Source organism: Haliotis asinina, chromosome 10 (genome assembly GCF_037392515.1).
Source record: "Haliotis asinina isolate JCU_RB_2024 chromosome 10, JCU_Hal_asi_v2, whole genome shotgun sequence".
NCBI lineage: Eukaryota > Metazoa > Mollusca > Gastropoda > Lepetellida > Haliotidae > Haliotis > Haliotis asinina.
Window position 1 is genome coordinate 36882600 of NC_090289.1, and position 24511 is coordinate 36907110.

The window sequence follows — 24511 nt, forward strand, 5'->3', positions numbered from 1 at the left end:
TTAATTTATATCTGCACTTTAATACTAGTCATATTTAGCTCTGGACGCAAATATTACTCATTTACTCAAAAATAGAAACAAATAATGCGATCGTTGTGATTGTATCGTTTTAGGATCTAAAATGAAGAGCGCGTCTCGGTTGATGAATGAATGCTCATTTAAGTAATAGGATTGTTCCTAAAATCTTAAAAATAATATAAACACAAATAATGATTCAATCGCCCATTCCCCGTGCCACATCTCTAGGAGGTAATTTACTCAGGCATCGTAAAAATCTAAAATTTACAAAAACCATTGAAAATGCACTGATAGTTGAATCCGTTCCAAAACCAAATGTATCCACCTAAGCAGTCATATTAATTAATTCAACAAATTCCCTGTCAGTCTATGACAAATGGTAATCGACCCTGCAAATGCTGGAACACCTAATTACCCTGGCGGGGCCATTTGTTAACAGCGAGGGTAGGAGCATGTCTCATTGCGTTGGGCCATCATTTGTCATTAGTTTACGTCACCTCCGAGTTCAGACCCAAACTGCCAACAGGTAGCACCACTGGCCACTGCTTGCACGAGCTAATCGACGTCACGATAGCACGTGCCACGAGATTCAGAAAGTGACCACTGGCTATTTGTCCGGTCGGGATGGTCAGGTGAGGCCAGGCTGGCGTCTGGCTGGACTTGATTACACTTGTCACCGTGTATCAGCAAGACAGGTACATTCGTGACAGGTGTTTCAGTATGATTTACTTGTAATCTCTGACCCTCCAACATGGGGTCATCGCTCGTAGCAGGGCGTGGGTTGGTCTTTAATGAGATCACGCATCTGTACCTGCGGTGCCACATCCATTCATTCCCTTTCATATTTAATATCAGAGTTCTCTAGTTTAAAAATTAAGTAAATTTAGCTACAAAACAGTTCAGAATGGAACCAAGAACAGTCATTAGTACTTGGACTGGTGGTAATCTTATCCGAGTATGACTTTTATATAATTAATTCTGTTGGACGTGGGACACACACTAATTAATTTTCTGTATATCACTTCTGGAGACAAGGCTTACCGTAAAATAAAGGTCTGTCAACGTGCCTTGTAGGATTTACAACGCATTTCGTCTTTCGATTATTTGTAAATTATAATAATTATTGTTCTATTCTTAGTAATAATCTACACCTACATAACATACCTGAACGTTTCAGTACTTTACTTTATTATCCCAGAGGTCGGTCCAGGTATGTATCTGGGTTTATGAAGATCATACCCTTGCTTGTGGAAGTCGTTACTTTGGATTTCTGATATGTGTTGATACAAAGGATCATGATTGCTTGTAACATATATGAGAATGTTGGTATCTTTAACTTCATCGGGAGCATTCACCATACCCGCCCTTTATCGCTCCAGAAAGTGCACTACGTGTAAAACGGCATTTAAATGAAAAAAAAAAGTGACGGAAATCAAATTAACGAACTTCAAAATAGATTTTCAACAGGAAGGATGTGTCTATAGATAAATGATTTATAACTTTCCAATATTTCGTTTATAATCATACTGGAGAATTAATTGATATACAGAAGTTCATGGATGGTAAAATTAAAACGAATCAGTTTGTCAAAACGACTGCCGCCGTTAGCGGAAGGCGAGAGTAAACAAGCGGGGGATGTTGTTCGCTCTTTGGCACTGACAAGTTATGAGGCAATCTATCACAGAACCCATACCAAATTTGCTTTAACCTGCAGCGTAAGTAACACGTGGATAATGTCAGGAATCCACACCAGATGCCGCCACTTGCGTCTGTCAAAACTGACATCGCCATGTTTGACGCGAAATCGCGCCATAACCAGCATGGCGCAACTTCCGGCCAATTAGCAGGTCAGCGCGGCGTGACAGTGGAGAACTGGCCTCGTACAGAATCCTCGTCTATCACAGAAACCCTTGCAGTAAATCTGCCTAGTTTTATGAAGACGTCATCTCCAAGGAGTTGAAAGTCGGTAGGGGACGGGTCCAATTATGAGACCCCCTTGGTGTGATTTACGGTAATCATGTACAGTCTCCCGCCGTACGCCACAGACTTTCAGTCTTGAGGACAGCACAATTAGCTCTGTAACCCAAGTCGATTCTGCTTCAAGTTTCGGTGTAAAATACTAATGCGAAAATTATCTTCGTTAAATCTTGGTACCTCCACCCTGGGAGATGATGTGGTCCAAAAAAGACCGGATTTACACGTGGTAAAGTATATCCATATTTCCAACGACTTATTCCAAGAAGAATAAAGCCCCTCTAGTCGAAGACCTAAAGTACGTTCACTTGAGGCTGTCAACACGTCCGATCCAGCGGTCCGCTGTGTCATGCTGTGCTCAAATGGAATTTCAGGATAATCTCCAAAAAAATATCCCTCTCTCAGGAAAAATCCGCTATTCGTAGACACTTAAACATTGCCAGGAACGTGTATATTACTCAGTCATGAACATGATGAGATAAGAGGAAAACGTTCAGCGCTTATTAGTAGTATTTCTTTCCTGTTTTCGACAAACTAAGGAACGTCCATATGAACGTATCTGCTTGCATAAAACAGACTGAAACGGGACCCCAATGAGATGGTTTATTTCTGAGCCTGAGGAAATCTGGACTTGCTTCATTTTACGTTTTAAAGCATTGCAGGCAGGGCTGTCCAGGTGGGAAAATATGTGGTTCGGGTACAGACTACAGAGTCGACCATGATATGTTTCGCCCTGTTGCTGTACCTGAAAAGGGCTCTGCTGAACGATACGGTAATTATTTTTCGGTTCAATTCCAACTCGATAAGGTTCTCAGAAACAGGAACCACGTGCGTTCGATCAATGGCCCGGTGACCCATGGACAGAGATGAAACCAAGACCAATGGGTTTGCCGGAATCGTCTTGATGTATGGACTCTTTGAAGGACTGTGTCAGATCTGGTGTGGTTGTGTCATGATAATATCCCGCTGTGTCTCACCAACATTACCTTTAAGGTGCAACACATGCATTAGCAGACCATGCATGTTCCGAGAACGCCCCCTCGTCTCCCCTTGACTGGGTGAGTGAGTGAGCTTTACTCTGAAACTTTCAGTCGAATCACTGCGTGTCAGTATACTGCTTAATGTGTGGTGAATACCAGATGTGACGCAGACTCTGGAATTGTGGTGTATCACTCTGTGTGAGTGAGGTTTTACGCCGCTTCTGGCAATACTCCAGCAACATCATGGCAGGGACACCAGAAATAGGCTTCAGACATTGTACCCATGTGGGGAATCGAACCCAGGTCTCTGGCGTGACGAGCGAACACTTTAACCACTAGGCTAACCCACCGCCGTTTTTGTTTCTTTCAGTCATCAGATCTTGGCATGGTCAATGGACGGAACCGCCTCCTAAAAACGTTTCATCAGTTTCAAAATGTTGTACTGAGAACAAAGAACTGGCACGTTTAGCTTCCACGCTCTAAAATCTCCATGTTGACCCGTAAAAATTTGATTGACACGTTCCTAAACATTTATCAGTGTTCACGATCGGAGGCGCGAGACGGAGAACTAGGAGGGTGTGTTTGGCGTTAACTTAAACATAGTTACATAGGTGTCGTAAACAAATCTCCGAACACTAGGCTTGACGGTGAAATATGTCTTTATCAAAACTGCACATATCACCCGGGCCACAGTAAAAGGCAGATCCTTTCAGCGTTAATGTCTGACCTGCTGGGACATATTCCGTCAAACCAAAACATCCCCGGTCCTCTTCATTGATGAACAAAGTAAACAAGATGTCTTGCGCTTACCTAATGCGTTCCTGGCTTTCAGTCCACTGTAAGCGAGATGTCATTCAGGTTCTTGGGCGAATCTGAAAATAGAAGACACACGTCAGTATCCAGCGTTGTCTTTCGTTTTGAGGTCCCGAGACCCATTTCAAAAACGTTATCACAACTTTATGACGAATGGAATGCCTGAGCTTTAATATGTGTATTCATCGGTCCTAATGCTGAGGGGGCTTTGAGAAGCCGGACCTGCCTTGGCCAAAACGCCTTTTGACACATTTTGATGAACTCAAACTGTAAACGCACGCGAGACAGAACGTCCATCATCTTCATCATCATCATCATCATCATCATGAACATTGTCTATATTCCTGCTTGATCAGAGAAACAACTGGCGTTCAACACCACCATCTTCTTCTTCTTCTTTATCATCAACATCATCATCATCATTATCATCATCATCATCATCACCACCACTACCACCCATATTGCCTCTATTCCTATTTGAACAGATTAACAACTGTCGTTCATCATCATCATCATCATCATCATCATCATCATCACCGGTATTATTGCATCTATTCCCACTTGATCAGAGAAACAACTAACTCGTCTGTTTTCACCACTCATGACCAGATCCTCAATTCAATCATCATTTCCACCTACACCTACACCTACACCTACACATAATAACAGGATAACCTAAACAACCTGGATCTCAACCGTCTCACTGCTAAACACGACCTATACCTTAGGAACACATTCTGATAAACCGCTACATTTGAAACATCGAGTTAATCCTGTATCTGGTCAACCGTCTACATGCAGCCATGACAGACAATTAATAAAACTAACGCCAAAACACTTTCCCACGGGGCAATGACCACAACAGGGCCTACAGGATTCGAGACCTATGTCGGAATTTTATTTCTACTTTCAAGACCTGTTTCCAAGAAACCAAAAGGTTTTTCTCACGATGTTTTGTAAACTGACGATTAGCTGTTCGCATCCGAAAGGCCTGCCTTGGCTCCAGTTTCCCTACGTGCTTCTTGTCTGATGAGGCTCGAGATAGGGGTGGTGCAACATGTTCGAAACAAGTTCATCACTATACCCTGCGTCCAACTATGTTAGTTTTAAAATATGTGATCAAAATACTTTATTAGTACAGTCGTGAGTTCTTAGGATATTTTTGATGCTGACATATCAATTAATATGCGATGTACTTTAACAGTCATGGATAAAAAGAGGGGGGAAATGTCCATAATCGTCCGATATTCCCGCAAAAAACAGAGTCCAAAAAACCATCCAGTGAAAAGGAAGCACGCCCTTTAACCCTCTTTTTTGACAGCAGGTTCCTTTTTTGTTCAGCGTTTACATAAGTGAAACCTCAGCGTGATTCATACCTACCTACATGCTTCAAATTGCCTTCAGGCTGATTCTTAACGCCATTAGGTTTTGATGAGACGTAAATACTTTAAATGGAACGTTGTTAGCGAAATTAAGACATTTGATGGGCCAGACCTGATTGTCAAATTCATAATATGGCTTCACGTATCTTTCTTCAAGGTTTTGATACATTTTGAAAATACGTTAAAAGCATGTACATGGTTTGTTATCGATAGTTAAACAGAATATGCAAACCATTTATTTACTACCATTTTTAAATCGACTGTACTCTTTGTTAAAAGGATGTGAACAACAAGAGCACTTGAAAGTCAGAAAAGGATATCTTAACAGTAACCGAAGTTGGAAAAAATATAATGGCTCGTATTTTTCGTAGATCCGGTTCGAACGTACACATACAGAGCATTAAGTAACATTGAATAATAAAGAAAGTCAAAGGTCATGAAGAGTGACGCCCCTTTGTATAACAAAACCTTAGCTCATTGTGTGGCACGGGTTGTCAAATATCCCGTTGTGGCCCAGCTGGCTAAAGGTATTTCCGAACGGGTTCTTCTTTTCTTACCTAAATATTTTGCAGAACAGATGTTAGAAAAGAAAGAAAAGTGTAAAACTGTAACATTTTAAACTCTCTGGTGGAGATTGGATTTTTCACCTAAAATGCAATGCTTGTTTCACTGGATTTTAGTCAATGCTCATATATATTGTTAAGTTTTAATTTTAGACGTTTTACCGATGATACGAACAAAAATGATATCTCATAACATATTTGCTTTTGGTTTTCTTAAGTTAATTTTAAATTTAGTTTTTGAACCTAAATCGAAATTAATTGTAAAGAACTGTGTTCTTAATGTAGATCTCTCCTGTATTGAATTGAATACACAGTATTAATAATCCAGCAAAAAGTTAATATGTATGTTGTCAGTTTTGTTTTTGGAAATCAAACTTTAGTACACAAACTATGGTCGCAACTCAAATGTCACTACAAATTGATTTTATGTTATTCATAGTACATTCGCAGGTGTGTGTGAACTGATTGAATGCAGGATATGTTGAACTTCAGATAACATCTTAATTATGATTTATCAGATAGATTGTGAAAAAAAAGCATTTTCTAAATGTTGGATTAAAAATGACTATTCTCTGTAAGAGTAATGGAATTGGATTTCCACCTTTGATATATTATGTAAAACATGTATTCAGATGTCAAGTGACAACTAAATCTATATGCATTATCATCACCACAATTCTTATTAAGAAAACAAATGCATTTAAATATTTGTTACAAGGATTAAATGTATGTAATCGATCTGCTCATGAGTTGGAAGATTAAACATTGTGAAAATATTCACTCATCATTTTCTAATTCGGATGAGGACACAAGACTGTCTCATACACAGTATCCCTGTGAGGAATCAAACCTGGTCTTTGGCAGGATGGGTGAATGCTTTAACCGTTGGACCACATCATTACACTAAAGAAAATAGGGATGAAAGAGTCATCAATTTGATGACTCTGTATAAACACCATCCTCATTTGACTGACAAACTGTATACATAATGAAATGTTTGACTGTCAAATATTTGACATAGCATGCCCATGTATACTAAATTAGGTTATCAAATATTGAAATTGGGTATCAAGGCCAGGTGTAATGTACGTTGACAGGGTGTCATCAGACACAAAGTATTCATCCTTACCACATAAAACTTGATATTGGATTAAATAGTTTACTTTATGAGTCTGATTTACACTGTATATATGTATTTCAGAGATTGGATGATAGTCTATCTGACTCAAGAGGAGTTTAAAAATAAAACTGTTTGAGTCATAAAGTTTATCAAAAATTACAGTTTTTTGTTTACCATTAACAGGTGTGGTAAGAAATGTACTCAAAGTTCAGAATTTCATTGACTCAAGTTTTTGAATCTGACATTAATGTGTGAGTGGGTTTGTTTTTACGCCACTTTATAACAATATTTTGGCAATATCATGGCAAGGGACATAAGAAATGGGCTTCACACATTGTACACATGTGGGGATTCAAACCTGGGCCTTCGGCGTGACAGGCAAACACTTTAACCACTAGGCTACTCCCCTGCATCAAATCTATCATTAAGGTTACAATGACTGATAGGCTTATGGCTCCAGAACACACACTTTGACAAAATGAGTACAGGTGATGGTAGAGAGAAGCATGCCACAGGTCTGTGACATCACTCATGTCTAGTGTATAACAGAGTACCTGTGAGACATAACAACTGATAGACCAACAAAATCCCTGATTTTTTTTATTTATTCAGACAAAACTTTAGAACTACCATTAAGAAATAATCCAGTTAGGTGCAGTGCTTTCTAAGATGATTCAAATGTCAAATTGAAAGATTTGAAATTATCAGTAATAGCATATCTGTCAAAGAAATTCTGAAAATAAACACAAGCTGCTATCTCTAAACATATGTAATATCTCATGGGCATGCGCCATCAGGGCGCTTGTGTTTTGGTCTATTAATAGTTCAAACAAGAATTATACAAGTCTTTTCATTTGAAAGCCATAACTCATTTTTTGTAGTGTTTATGTTTTCTGCAAGTCTGTTAAAATGTATATGAAACCTATGTGTTAGCCTTAAGTTGCTCGTACAGGCCCATGTCACAACCCTTTTATAGTCATCACAAGACTCGGTAGTGATTTACAGTGAGTTTTTGTTGGCTGCCTGCTCATAGGGTAATACGCGAGCTTTAAACATTGACCAATGATCGTAAACTTGTCTCCCATGGCCAATAAAGCACTGGCAGTCATTGAATAAAGCATGAATTGATGATCCGTTACAAATAAAGCTTGAAGTATTTGTGTTGAGGATTTAACAGAACATAAAATGTTCCGCTGGTTTACCAAGCGCTCATCCATAGCTGACTCAACACAGAACATGTGTTACTGCTAGTTGGAAAAAACCTTACAGTTTTTTTATTTGATATTGTTAAAGAAGGAAAGTTTGGGGGATTTTCTGATTTAGCCGATAAAATGCAGATGTTACTTGAATGATTTGAGCATGATTAGCTGAGTACCTGTGTTGAAAGCTGATGTGATTTTCTTGTAGAATGACACAAGTTAAGGTCATGAGATTTGTGTGTTTCCAAGTGTACCAAAGGGCACTACTAGAGTTGTTTTGGTGTACCCTTTTGAGTGAGTGAGTGAGTGAGTTTAGTTTTGCACAACTTTTTGCAGTGTACTCTCTCACTCAAAAATAGTTTTTTTCGCTACTATTGCAATGATATTAATGGTAATGATTTATGTTGTTCTGTTAATCATATTGTCCAATCTCAGATGTTCATCCCCAATGTGTCCATCAAGATTAGTTGTAGGAAAGCACATTTTCCAGTGACATCTTATTACAAAGAGTTTTATTGAAAGGCGTAAATTTTGTGTGAGTTCTTAATACACCAGAATCATGATTTAATTATGACATTACTGTTTGTTACTTAGGCATTGTTAATACAAGGATATCCAAATTATTTTACTGTAAGGCTTCTTAATATGTTAGATTTACTCTATCTTGTGATAAATAATACCGGTTATATATATAGGAGGTTGTGTTCCTACTATGATACCAACGTCGGCAATACCTGCCTGCGTGAGGGATGGATTATTTTCAACACAGGATTCTGAAATCCACCTGCCCAACGTTTGGGTTCAAATTTGGACACGTATATGAAGACATTCATCATATTTCTGAATTATAAGTCAGTATTAATTCACTCGATAAAAAAAAGTAAGTAAGTAAATTAGTATATTTTGTAAGCAGATACATTTTGGTCAGGGATGGCGAGTTTTACTTCTAACCAGCTGTGGTCTGGTTGAAATGTTTGAGAGTATCACACTCTGATTGTACCCATCATGTTATATGTTATACTTGTAACCATATCCATGCAAAATCTTGCATATATACCGTTATATTCATGTTGTTACATCTATACGTCTTTAATGTTATGTTTACATACTGGTGTTTGTATACCATCATTTTCAGGTTATTGTATTAATGCTATTTTATCCAGATTCTTATATACATGTATACTGTTAGGTCTATACTTTTTATATTTTTAATCACATGCATACTGTTATATGTACATATTCTTTTAGCTTTTCTTTAATATCCTGCAACAGTTATTCTTCAATATCCTACAACAGCTATTCTTCAATATCCTACAACAGCTATTCTTCAATATCCTACGACAGCTATTCTTTGACATCCTACAACAGCTACTCTTTGATATCCTACATCAGCTATTCTTTGATATCCTACAATGTGTGAAGCCCAGTTCTTGTCACCTCAACTGTGATGTTGCTAGAATATTGTAAAAAATGGCTGAAAACTAAAGTCACTCACTCTAACTTTCATATCCATATGTTTATGCCTGTACTGTCATGTATATAGATGGGTATTTTTACTGGCATATTAATATTCATAGGTACATCGGTCTTGCATACACTGTCTATACTTATAGATACAATCCATAAAAAATTAATTTTCATGCGTACAGTTGAAGAAATTATAGCTTAAGTAGTTGGGAGGCAAGGTTGTTGCAAAACTTCATAAATATTTCTTTTTCAAAATGGACTCGGCATGAGCATGAATCGATACGAGAGCAAACATATCATGTATCGTATCAACTAGTGTAAATTTAGAATGCATCAATACACCAAGAATCATGGCATCCCTAGAGCTTTGGATGTCAATATATTTTTTACTTGTTCTAAATAAAATGGGATTTATTCGATGCCTGCATGTTATGCCTACATGCTGTAAACTGCAGTTTTAACAAAAATTGTGTGGACCCTAATATCAGTTCATAATAATCATTGTTAATAAGTTCCTTATAAATATTGTTTATGTACATCCCTATCTATGTATGTAAATAACTAATACATAGACATCAATACAATTAGCAATTATATGCATCATGTTGCTGTCAGTTCTACCATTTATTTAAGTCAGTTAAATGTCAAAACTATAAAGCAATGTATATTGCAACTGAGAAAGTTGTTTGAATGTACAAAGATCAGTAGATATAAGCATGTCTCCATGCTGGGAAATAATATCAGGTGGTAATGTAAACTTTTTCTTATACAATGTATTCAGACCCCAAAAGGGTGCATTTTGTATAAGCATGTTATAGCAATCTGAAATCTACTGCTTGTTATATTTGAGAAAAATGGACATTTTCTTCTTGACATATTCAATAACATTTGAATGTATACAATTATGCCATGAGGAGACAGATCAAAACAGAAACAAAAAATGTGATCAGACTCAAGATGGCACCCGGCAAGGGTATGATTAAGCGTATGGAGAGAGTATGGATGGAGAGAAATGGAAAGAGTAGTAATTTGGAAGGAGAGATGAGAGAAGGCTCAAGATGGAGATGAGGAAAAAGATGGAGGGTAAGAGGAAAAGAAGATTCAAGAGGAAGGTGGAGAGGAAACAAGATGAAGGAATGAAAAGTCTGTTTATCCAACGTGTAATATATATCTATATATGTATGAATTCAAATTTATATCAAATTATAACATACAATCTACATCGTACTAACAAAAGTGAAACTGCGTAACTACAGGTGATATCACAGGTTTTCCCTGTCATACCAAATGGAGTCTGTTTCAACAGATAATCGAGACTAATGATTCTCTAATGTTGAAATCTTATATCATCTTCTACATGTTTATAAGATTCATGAAATGGGGTAAAACATGTATGGTAGCATCAACCGAGCCATCCAGTGAATAAATCTAATATGCACCTTGTACAAACCCTTGATTTCAGATCCATGAACTGCACGACATAAAACGATAATCCACAAGAAATCACAAGCTTATCCGAGTGTCACATTCACTAATCCATACTCTTCACCATGGGATCTGTGTTGATAAATTCATCTTTTACGAACAGCCATTGAGGAGCCCCACATCGAGAGTAAATACGCCTGAAATACAAGGACCTCCATCCTCTGCTACCTCCTGAAACCACAGCTTGAAAACTCCTCCATTCACACATAACCCATATAGTATAATAGTGGATCTCCTGAAGTATTTTGCTCCCCCTTCACAAGCATAAATAGCCCCATGCCTCTATTAGAGTATTTGAGGTGTTTCTTTTCTGCTTGGTAGCTTGATTGACAGTATTTATTGAGAGTCTGACGGGACTATTGAGTCCTTGTCTGGTTCTTTGGGAAGCGTCTCACCTCTGCTGTTCGGCCATTCATCAGCAATCATCCATGTAACAAGCTAGCATCATTATAAACACATTGGACCCTCGTAAAATACCTGGAAAGAATTCTCGCCCAATAAACATTATGCACGTATTGAAGTATTTGTACGTCTTTTGTCAATATCGTGCATTGAGTTATTTTGCTTTCGTGAACATCTTGGCAAATATACATGTGTTTCTTTACAATTGTAACATTTTCAAGATTGCCTAATCATTAGGGGAAAATATGAATTGGTGACCGGATAGTTTTGTGGTGAATATTCTATGGAATCTTACACATCATTCATGTTGCCCTCAACGATGTGTCTCAAGTACTTAGCGTAAGAATGTCTTCGCGATACTTCATGTTGCGCTCTTGTGTCAACCCACTTCAACAAATCTTCAAGTGCACTGCAATTAACGACATTTCAGAAAAAATCTACACCTGTAGAATTTAATTGGCTGCATCATATAAAGAAGATCCATTTTAATTTTTTTTGGTCAAAATCGTGTTAACTGTGTTCAAGAATACATCTTTCAGTACACAAGCTACATGTTCTGCATTAAAAATCTGTCCTGGTTTCAGTAACTTTTCAATTGTAACTGTATTACAAAAAATCTGTTCATGATGATTCATTTGTTTGTCCATGAAATGTTTTTGTCTGCTTTGAATTATCTAGTTAGCAAAGAATGAATATAAGTCAACTTTTTCCCATATAGCAATGTATACAATTTCATGGATGACTAACTCTTTTGCATAGAGTGACATTTCGATGCAGAGTCTATTTTCCACATAGATTCTTAATAGCATCATCAATTTGTCTATATTACATTTATTAAAATATCAAAAAATACATTTAAAACTAAGCTTATGGAATGTTTAATTCTAGTGAATAATAAACACAATTTGAAATTGACGTATACTCACAAATGCCATTTGATGTTCAATATTAATTCACACTGCTTCTCTAACATACCTCCATGTTGAATTATTTTCAGATCCTTTGAATAATATCCCTGGAAGTTACACGTCCTAGGTTTCTGAAAGTCATCTCCCAAGTAAGTGCTTCTGACCTATACACAATCTACTTAATTACGTCAGTGGTACATTGTACAACAGCAGCAGACCACATTGATATCCTGATATTTTACCGATAAACACAAACATAGGTGTCCCACGATTCCTGTGACCAGAAGTCTCCAAGGTCCAGTGGGTCCACTAAGTTAACTATCCATCTGTACTTAACTCAGGGACGTAAATGGTTCAATGCTTAAAGAAGATTAGTCAATTACCAGCTATAACCCTGTTACAGCTGAACCAATAGCGGATCAGTACAGGAGAAGCCTGATATAGCAGAGTTGTGGTTTAGGTATACTAACACATAGATATAAAATCCATAGCTGCAACATTCTTTTCCATGTTTTCCTGAAAGAATGTCCACAAATTAGCCAAATTAAAATTAAATTAATATTATCTCACTTGGGCATACTGTCATTTATTGTCTTTTAGCATTTTTGCTATGTTTTAGTATGAACCATTTAAGACCTTACTTTTATATACAGCATGTCCTGTATGTATTTGGCATTTCGTATGTCAATGTTGCTAAACCAGCCATATTCATGATGTATAAAGAATATAAGTAACTGAATTATTTAATGTCCATGTGCCCCTTGTGGTTGAAAATTATAACAATTATTTCTATATAAAACAGCAATATTAGATAATATAAATATTATTTTCAGTAAGATTTTTTTGATTTCTGGATTAAAGATAAGCAGAATTTTCTTGTGTATCTAGAAGTAACAAATCAGGCAGGAAATACAGTTAGAAGTCCTTTCAGGCTGGGTGGACAGAATGTGAAAAGGTTTTTCAAAAATATGTTTTTCAGGTGAAGAGTAACGTTTCTGTTCATTGCCATTCCTTTTTGTAACTGAAATATTGTTCTCTTCAGTTTGTTGCAAAGAAAACATATTGATCTTGTTAGAGTTTTATTTCCCATGTTAGTCCACAAACATGGGAAACCTCTGGCACTCCCAGTATAGTTATTATCTAAAAATAGATTAAAGTTACGTGGTGAATTGGAGTTCTGCACACAAGCAGTCACAAAGCTGTCTTCTTGAGAAGGGCTTTCTTCCCAGGCATAATACATATACTGCGCATCAAAAGTTTAGACTTGCTGGTGTAAATTTAGCCACTTACATCAGTCAACTGTTCTAAACTAGATTTCCCAAAATATTCTTTACTGTTTACATATGAACTGATGTATTGTAAAACAAATTCGTAACACTGGAAAGGTTATTATCATGAATTCAATAAATGATGAAATTCAGTGAAAATTGGTGAAATCTTAACAAAACTTGACACAAAAACGCAGCTGTTAACATGCACAATATTTGCACATGCTTTTCACCTATTTGATTCATGATCCACACACAATTCATCCGCATAAGGTTTGCAGTTGGTTCCCTCAAGTTAGTGGAGAAATTAATCTTCGATATAACCACATATATATGCATAATGTATAGCGAGGGCTTAAAGTGAGTTTAGACTTTGGACAAGTATATTTTAAGCTTGTCAGTGAAAGTATGATGCTGTTAAGAGCCTCAGGGATTTAAGGGTACTTAGGAATGCATGATTTTTAGCACGATCTAATTAATAACGTAAATAATAATATAATAACCTATGTAATAATTAACATCATTATCACATCTATAGTAGTAACAACCTCTTACCAGACTTCTTGATTCCATAAAAGAGCACCATTCAAGGTAGATAATTAGATCCATTCTGAGTACTCCTAACATCTGATTGGTTATTAATACAAAGTATGTTTAGAACTCCAAAATCTTTTCAACAAAATCACAAAAAATCCAGGTTTTTGTAGAAGTAAACACAAGACATCCAAGTGAATGAAAACCAGCCCTGCATCATATCAGAGTGCAAGTATCCCACCTGGATCTCGAGAAGTCACTGTTGACCAAATGAGTTGTCGCCAGGAAAGTACTGTCAGATTAGAAGAGCTCAACACTTAATGCCTTGAAAAGTCTTATTGTGGGTGTCAGAGAGAAGCTATTGGAGTCTCAGGTAATACTGTACAATCTGTGATAACAACTTTGACAGGTTGCTGTTGACAGACAAACTTCTGTCTCGATTTTGGAAACAGAAACCTAGATTTAGTAGATCGGGGCCATCTCCAAGAAAAGTATTATTTTTCAGTTTGTATGATAAATCAACAGTTGATACATCACATGTTTTGGTGGAGTACAACGATGACATTTTTTCTTAAACTCGATAAGAAGTGTATGAAATTGAGATTAGATTTCCGAATATTGGATACCTTGATTGAGGTCACAGATGTAACTTTATCAGGTCAAAGACATTGACATTTTTACTTTTTGTTCACACTTGAATATATTTTCACCAATCCTCTCTGTCAGTAGTTTCAGTCCCTTGAAATCCAGTTACGAATGTGAAAATTTATCCAGATGGAATTGTTTTCAATGAATCTCAGACTGAAGTCGTGTTACAGGAAACTCGTATCAATATCTTTCAGTCTTGGCACAGAAACCACTAAAAGTGTCAGCTTCATGCTATTTGTCACAATCCAGAAACACATTGGTATATTTCCCTGAGTAGCTAGACTCTACCTGGAGCCTCCAGATATCATGTTATCATCACCCTCCATAAAATCTCCTTTACCTGACACAGGTTTAGGAAACTTCACTTGGTCGTTCAACCATGCAAAAATCGTCCAACCATACCACTAAAACAGCAACGATCAGCAAAGCTTCAGGATGATGTTTTTCTTACAAATAATGAACAATGAATAACAGAGAGTCCGCGCAGGTAAGGGCACTGTAGGTGACAACTGACAAGCGTTTGACTATGAAGGACTTGATAGCTCTCAGTTGCTGTAGCAGATACCGAAGATGAAGGGACGCTTAGTAGCAAGCGAGAATATTGCCTTTGTGGGTTCTGGATGCGATCCGCTCCTCTGCTTACAGAGCAACAATTAGCTGGCGCTCCGACAAAGCTTAATTGGCAAGCTCATTTGTTCTGGATGTCACGGACCGCTCTCTTTGCGGTCACACAATCCCTTGTTAAACGCTTGCTCAAAGTCTGCAATATAAGGGTGTATTCTCCTTGCCCATGTTTTCGTGGCTGAAGATTGGTACATGTGTCATGCTCACTGTGTTAAGCCAACAGCTATGTATTAAGTTCCCTCCCTGGCTCAGAGTGTCGAGACTTCTGTGTAAAAAGAAGTTGTGGACATAAATAAATAATTTGTATCAATCACCAAGAAATTTGGCTTTGAACCTTGTGAGACAGCATTATTTTCTTTTTAAGTTAATTTTAAAACACTGTAGGATCCAAGGTTGAGTGGATTGTACAAGCTGATGGTGGAAATAGAGCTATTGATTGGATGTTGATGTTATGTAATTGAAAAGAGTGTGATGTTGGTACATGGTAGCGCCTTGTTTCCTCAGTAAATGTATTTTTAGACATGTCGAACATACTGATTGCATTAATCGGGAGACTATGTATGTTAGAAATTGTTCACTCGTTAAGTGGGAGTGTTTTCCAGGGGAAACATATTTAGATTCAGACGTTTTAACTAGAATTCAAGAACTAACATATTCTGTTCTTTTTGAGACAGCTCAAAGGCTTTGTATTTTGGAACCACCTGGTGTCTGTTAATTGTACTCCTTTCATTCTCAGTCTCTGTGCTTTGATACACTGGTTCAATATTGAAAAAATACTTTTTGTGGATTGTTAATTCCAATGTACATTTACAACAGAAATTTCATGTAAATATTTCCCCCCTATGTGTATTGTATGAACTGACTGAATTAAGGATTGGATGGTTACTTGTATCCTGATTGGTTATGTGTCATGAGTGAGTGAGATTAGTTTCACGCCTCTTAGCAATGTTCCTGCAATGTCATGATGGAGGGACACCAGAAATGGGGTTCACACATTGTACCCGGAGTCTTCTGCACGAAGAGCCAACGCTTTAACCACAAGGCTACCCCATGGCCTAATGTCACATGACCACATGATAAATGAGTGCTCATGCTGTCAGCCTCCAGGATTGGATTATATACGATATACAGTGAAACATTTTATACTGTAACAGAAGTGTATAACAAAATATTATGTAAATTTACTTCTGAAAACAGAAATGTTAGAAATACTTCTTCGCGATTATTTGCCATCACACCAAAGACACCAGGTGTCAGAGCATCCTGCCCAACCGATGACAATCGCATAGTGAGAAGGTCAAGGCCAAAGTGTGGGAAGATTGTTCAAGCAGTGTGAAGAAGTTGTTTTCAGTCAAGATATTTGGAGATGATATTTTCAATGCGTGGTTAATCTTAAGGGTAAACAGGCAGCTGTATCCTTGAGCAGATCCTGATTAAAAAATAGTTCCTCAACTCAAGCAAATGGTCAGAAATGTCTGTGACACTGTTGATGGCAATGACTAAACTAAACTGGATATGAGAAAGAGCCGATCATCATCAAAATGCAAAAATAGATCATTTTAACCCAATTAATCAGAGAATCTGACATTCAAATGTAATTCAAATTACCAGAAAGCATTGAAAAACACCAGCAGTAGTATTACAACACATTGCATGATTACCCAACACAGCCTTTTCAGTTTGTATAATATCTTTATCAGTTGCTGTTTATTGCTTGACTACCTCGCATACACTTGAACAGCGAATAAAGCACAGAGAACGGAGTCTTGCTTGTAACTGAGACGTGCATGGCTGTTGTAGGCCTGTGCAACATGTGACTCACTTCAAGTGGTATATCAACAGAAGAAAATGTAATTCTCTGCAAACAGTATTTTAGGCAGAATTATCAATGGGCATGCCCATCGGTGTGCAAATACCAAATAGAATTATTCATGCGAGTATAAATGTGTTTTGAAAATGAAAGACAATTAAAAATAAACCAGTGTGAATGATGACATTTGAGTAAATATGACATAACGTTTTGGAGTCCCATAAAACTGTGATTAGTTACTATGATAGCAGATTTATGTTAGCATTAGTTCCTTGCAGAGCTGGTTATCAATATAGACTATAAAGATTGATAATCTTTAACTAAATATCGATAGATTATCTCTAAATATCAAAGAACTTTTAGCAAAAATACTCCAAAGATGTTAAATGTATTTTACATCACAGATGAGTTGTAACATTTGTGTGTGAATCAGCAACATGACCATAATTTAGAGGCAGACAATGAAAAAAGTACGAACTAGGTATATTGTGTGAGTAAATTAAATCTAAATTCTATCACAAAAGTTTATGTACGATATTATCAGTCATATAGTTTTCATATTCATAATCATTAATAACTTTTCCTACCAGTATTTCTCTCTCTATTTCAATCTCTTTAGCCAGCCTTTGTCTCTGAGAATCTGTTTGTTGTCAAGGTGATTCCTTAAGTGGATTGGGTGATCATAGTGATCTGTTGATTGTTGCTCATAACATAAGCCACTGGTTTGGTTTCTCCTGATTGAATCTTTCACCAGATGCCACTTTGAGATAATAAAGAAATTGAGATAATAAAGAAAATAGACTCATTCATATCAGTCATCAATTCTCCATGTAGAATCCATAGTAATGGGTAGATGTTCAGTAACAACTCGGACACCTATAACAATAATGGACTAAAAATGGTCACATGATGATCCTTTGAACCTGAGCCCTTATCATCAAAATGTTCGTAACGTTAAGGATTCTCAGTTTTGATTGTTGCCAATGTGTTAAGAATGGGTTTTAGAAGTTCGTAGGGCTACAAACATTTCAAGAATAGCTAGCCAGAATCTGGCAATGTGGACTTGATGGTCAACCTCAGTGACCACGGTAACAGTATATGAATGTACTCAGACAGCCTGGTTCATTGCTCATGATATCAATCGCTGATTTTTTTTTTATTGGATTACTGTACTGTCTGTAGCAGGAATATTGTTGAATGTGGAATTGAATGACACTTCATATTTTCTCGTAAAACCAGTTCTGTTGTGCTTCAGACAGTTTAGTGCATTGTACAGTCATGTTCTAGTTTGATAGTAGGTTTCCTAGGTTCAGTCTGATTATGATCCTTGGTTTGCCTGTGGTTTGCAAAAATGGTCAGCATCAATGATTGTTTTACTTAGGACTTTGTTGTCACTGAACCCATTTTAGTTAGTTACTTACTTACTAGGTAGCTGTCTCATGTTACCTGTTCATTCACTTCCTAACATAGATTTCACCCACTCACTCACCCACTCACTCACTCACTAATGTCTGAAAAGAAATGAACTACTTACCCCCTCCTGTTTGTTTGCAATGCGAGGACATTAAGTAGAAATCTCCCACTGATAAAACTTGCACTGCTAATCAGAACATTTTCCTCACAACTTATTGTCTTTTGAACATCAAGCTTGATGACAACCTTTAATCCCTCTAGCCTTAAACTTGGACTGATTGGTGGTCTGTCTTTTTCATCCAGTGTTTGTTGAATTTCTTTATGAAAAGCAACAGTGTCCTCTAATTGAGTATTGATGTGATAGAGACTCCAGCCCACCTGGGTCGGTCTTAACTGCTATATTTGCTTTTATTAAAGCCACTTCACATTGCACGAGTGAGATTATGATATGAGGATGTGTCAGTCAGTCCTTAAGCTTGAGAGCTTGCTGACTGCGTAGAACATAATAGTTATTGTACAACTTATTCTCATTGAGTGTTTATGGGTCAAGGTCATGCTGAAAGTGGGTCCATTTTGTTAGCTGTCTTTGTTTTCCAATGCATTGTGTATTAATGGAAAACTGCATTCATTTCTCTCTGTTTCTGTTTTTAAAAAAGGAAATGGGGTACATATACCAGAATCTGATGCTTCCAGATCTAGAATCACAGAATCATTCGCAATAGATGTCACCTCCCTGTGGAGTATGTCATTACCAAAATCATACTTTATGCTTTAAACACTGCAAGTGTCTTTCAGGTCAATATCTTAATTACTTTTTTAGAGAGCAACGTTCCTTTACTAAATTCATATAACCTGTATATTCTGAAATTATTCACTCAAAAATATGTATGAATAAAACATAAACTGAATAATAGTTTCCTTGCAATTATTTTTATAGACCACCCAGTTTTAATGTTGGACCTGGAGGTGGCACTGCACTCAACACAAATATTTGACATAGCTGTCAGGTGTCAGTTACGGGTATGTGTGTAGGGTGACCAGCCCAGTCACAGATTACATTGTCAGGTAAAGTGTGTACAAAGGTACGATTTGATCACCAGCTGAATGTCAACGATTGTATCAGGCATTCAAATCAAGTCACACGAGCAAAACAGAAAAAATGCTTCGGGCTGAACGCCTAGCATTTTGGCTGTGGGACATTATTTAATCTGTGCGATTACGAGTTCAAGATTATGTTTGTTTGTTAATATTGATATTTGTGTAGCTCTTAAGATCGATCTTGTACTTGCCGATGTGGTCGTGTGACTTTCATCAGATGGAAAATGGAGACCTTATGTTTGTTGTTTAATGCCATCGTCAGCTTTGTTCTAGCTATATGGTATGGAGAGCTAAGTATGTAAACCTTTCTGTCATTAGGAACATGTATCCTGGAGTCATACTGACATACTTTACATATTTCATGGGTTTGGTTTCTTGAACAGCATAAGTGACCTTGACCTTGACTTCAGCTAGTTTGACCTTGACTTTAAACTTTGATGGATGTACTCATTTGGTTGCAACATTATGTCATAATGATGAGAATATAGGTAATGACTGACTTCAATTAATTTTGAAAAACTTCACATACTGATTTTTTGTCATTACCACAAAAAGTAGATGAAGACAGTGTCCGAAAAAAGAAACTTTAAAACATCTAAAATGTCTAAAAGTAAACAAACAAATCTCTCTCTCCTCTCTATCTATCTTCTCTCTCTCTCTCTCTCTCACACACACACACAGTTTCAAATATCCTCTTTGTTTCCAACAGACCAAACCCTGTCCTCACTCTCTCCTTCCCCCACCCGCCCCAAATACCCGCCCTGCCTCTTGACTCCATCTCTCAATCTGTTGGCATACTGTACCACCCAAGACTAAACTCATTTGCCAACATTGTTAGTTGTAAAAAGACCGACTGTATAGTTCTTACTTCATGCCTGTCATTGTTTGCTGGCTTATGTCAAACTGGATTACGTAACAGGACAAAAACGTAACATCCAGTTGTGAAATGTCAGTGGAAAGAATACAGATTGACATGCATGCATGTCTAAGATTCTCGAAGGACAGGTGCTCCTCTTGAGCAGGGAATCTTGGCCATGCATCGCTCAGTACATCTGTGCAGTGTGGGTAATTTCCTGCCATCATAGCTAAGGTACACCTACGCTTGGTTTGGTTTATGTTGTGTCGGTGGCCGCAGTTTGCATTCGACACTAAGGTAGAATTTTCTATTTAGGATGTCACCACAGAACATATTGACCATACTGCTTGTGGAAATTGTGTAAGGATAGTATAGAGGTTTCTTTACAATGTGGGTGTCTAATGGTGTATCTGTGCTCTGTAGTGGCTGTTTATTTGACTGTTTGATTATGTACAGGTAAAGTTTTGTTATCTGTATATTTATTCATGTAAACAAATATGGAAACTCATGAAAGTACTAGTGTTCCTATATTCTTTACCAGGTTCCTCCAGGAAATATCATGTATTGCACTGTGAGTGAATTTTTTAAAATAAATAAAGGAATACTTGTTCTTTCATTTTTTCTCTCATTCATTTCTATGAATATTTATTTCAGTGTCATGTTGGTGTCCAGGAGTACATCCAAGATGTATGAATATCAAAAGATATATCCTTGCAATCAGGGTGTCTAAGGATATATCAATGTTGTGTGGGTGTCTAAGAGTATGTCCGTACAGCCTGTGTGTCTAAGGCTATATCCATGCAATCTGGGTATTTAAGGGTATATCTGTGAAGTATGTGTTTTTGATGATATATCAGTCATGTGGGTATCTAAGGATATATCCATGCACCGTGGATGTATAAGGATATATCTGTGAAGTAATGTGGTATGGTTGTCTAAGGATATATCCTTGCAGTGTAAAAGTCTTATGATATATCCTTGCAGTATGATCACCTAGGGATATATCCTTGCAATGTTAGTGACTAAAGATATATCTTTGCAGTGTAGGGGTTCTGTGGATGTATCCATACGTATAAAGCATGGATGTCTAATGATATATCCATGCAGTTTGCGATTTCGAAGGACATATTATGTGGGTGTTGAAGGGTATGTCCATGTAGCGTCGGTCTCTAAGGATACACCTATGGCAGGCAAAGGTCCAGTAATATATAGTCCTTGTTAGCAGTTTGGAATAATTTGCTTATTCATCTTGTGGGGCATGTAGAAACAGTTACTGTTTCTTAAATTCTATCTGAAAAATGTATGACAACACAGTAAAAGAGTCAGTGTTGGGGTTAAAAAATACACCCGCACAACCAGCACACCTACATGGGATTAAACCTACATCACATTGGTCAGTTTTTCCAATGTTACATTTACACAATGGCGCCAACCGTCATCAGAAGACACGGTGTCCTATCACTTCCCATGTGAGCATGTATTATCTGTACGGACTGTGCAAACAAATTACCCTGTTTTTTCACTGTTTCTTTTGACAGTCAGCTATATGCAGCTTTCCGGCAGTGTTTACATGGCTACGGTTTGTTACAGGAATGTTTCCATGTTTTTGTCAGCCTGTTTCTGGCAAGGTAATGACAACAGACAATGTTGATCCCGGTAGACACTGTGTTCAGACACTAGAGCTTATTTGTGCTTTGCTAGTTGTTTGGCTAATAGTACCAAAGAATTGTATACGTCTTTAAGAAGGGTTTGTTTCCTTGCCTTGAAGTCTAGATTGTCTTTTACACATAGTGTTTTTAGTTGCTGAAATAAATCTGCGGTTATCATGCTTTGCTTAACATCACTTCTTGAGGATATTCAGTTTTGATTTTCTGCTGAAACAGGATCCTTTGGATGTAAATGGACAAATAGCAGTGAAAACGATCTGAATAGATCACCAGAAATCAGTGTTGACACCAAATTCATTAACCAGATGCACGAAACCTGAATTCAAGCCCAAATATGGAAGAGTTATCTTTCCTTGCCATATGTGAAATGTCTTGGTATTAAAGCTAAAGTAAACCCAGCAATTTGTAAAGGAGGTGTTGCACACTATATCCAGTCAATGTTTTGAAATCTTGGTACATGACATACACACCTTGCAGATTTTGTTTCAGAAGTGTCATTAAACCATGTGAGGTAAGTGATCATTGATTTATACCAGCTTTTAGCAATATTTTCATAATATCACAGCATAGGACACTAGAAATGGGCTTTATACTGTACCCATGTGGGGAATCAAACTCTGGTCTTTAGTGTGACGAGCGAATGCTTTAATCATTAGCCTTCCCTCTGCCCATATTAAACTGAACCGTCCAATCTATTCTAATGGTTCAGTCTCATATGCTTTCATATATTTGTATTTTACGTACTCACATGAAGAGTAGACATTTTATGTTTCCATGAATGAAAAAAAAGTATTATCATGTAATTCCTTATGACGGCTTATTATTTAATACACACAGAATAATGTGAACAAAATTCAAAATCATTGATGTCATCTGCTCAATAATGCCACACACACCCTGCCCATGTTACTATCAGTTGATCAGAAAATTTGGTTTGTTGGTAGGCGTGGCTTAAGTTTTTCTGGTTCATGGCAATATAAACTGACAAAGAAGTTCTGGTTAGCCAATTGTTTGCCAGTCCTTACAGTCTGTTTAAATGAAAAGTGATGGAACATGAACCTGAAAGTTTATTATTGTATTGATGTCACAAGCACTGGATCTTAATATAGCAGTTTTGTTTGTTTTAACAAGATTTAACTGTATAATGGGAATATCTGCTTTAGTCTATTCCAGATTATTGATCACGCTTCATCCATCTGACAAAAAGCCAACTGAAGATGTAAAATGACATCAACAGAGAAGTTGTTTTTCATAAGTAGTTTCATATCTACGTTTTCTTACCAAGACTAATCAAACTGACAAGTTACGTTGTCCCATGACTCCAATAAATGGTTTTGACGGAATGAAAATTTCATGGTTCTTTAACAAAAAGGCACTCAGAGAATAAAGCATTTGATGCCTAAAAGTAGGACTGGTGGAAACATTCCCAATCTGAAGTTTGCTTGAAACATTCATGTAAAGGGTGTTGATAAATTGATGAACATTTTGTACATCTGTCCAGAAATTCTCCTGGAAAAAAATATAAGGGGCATCTTGACCTCTCCCCCTCTAAAATTTTGCCCATATGCTCTTAAACACATTCATTTTGGAAACATTATATATCATTCATTGAGGCAGACTCTTCAGATTTCTCATATTCTCAGGAGGGAGTGCTCCTTTGAAATGATATCAGGGTGTTAAAATAACTCACAAACTGACTAGACAAATGTTTCCCAGAAAGATATGAACAAGTCATTGGGTCAACAGCATTTGAAAATATTGCTTGCTCCCTATAGGAAAATAAGATATTAAATGTCGGCCTTTGTACTAGGGGCTAAGTTTGTGTGCGGATTACATTATCAAGCAAAACAGAAAGGCCAAATCTACACTGAAAATACATGTGTTAAAGTGTGATCATTGAAGCCATCAGTTATTCAACTCAAGTTTGTACAACAGTAACGTAAATACAAAACACCAACTTCAAAGGCAAGAAGCGATCCCGTTTGAGTTTTGCCGTGCCCCTCTTCCCTGTGAGGAGCTGAAGGACAGAAATGTTTTCACAAGTCATTCGGGAGGAAATCGGATCCAAATGATTGGGAAAGAGTCAACAGACGCAAATGAGGCGCATTTAGTCATGTGATCGTGGGCAAGGAACCCAGACTGTACGAGGTCTCAGCTGTCAGTGTATTGCCAGAGATGGCAGCAGATTGTGCACTCCAGTACTGTGCCTTGTTTCTTGGTGCAAGACAAAATGGAGGCAAAAAAGTTTATTATCATGATCACACTTTTTCTGTTTTGTTTCC

The 24511-nt window shown here is 37.2% G+C and overlaps 1 protein-coding gene across 2 annotated transcripts in view; it reads right to left on the reverse strand.

Annotated features, from left to right (window-relative positions):
• The window catches only part of LOC137298880 (frizzled-5-like), a 107482-nt gene that overhangs the window by 48939 nt on the left and 34032 nt on the right, over positions 1 to 24511 (reverse strand). Inside the window, exons 1-2 of one of the 2 annotated variants that reach the window (XM_067831227.1) lie at positions 18730 to 18986; positions 3783 to 3844 (exon numbers count right to left, since the gene is read on the reverse strand). The gene's annotated coding sequence lies outside the window, so the exon portion shown is untranslated. Of the gene's footprint in view, positions 1 to 3782; positions 3845 to 18729; positions 18987 to 24511 lie in introns of those variants that run through there. The other variant, XM_067831226.1, reaches the window with a different exon arrangement.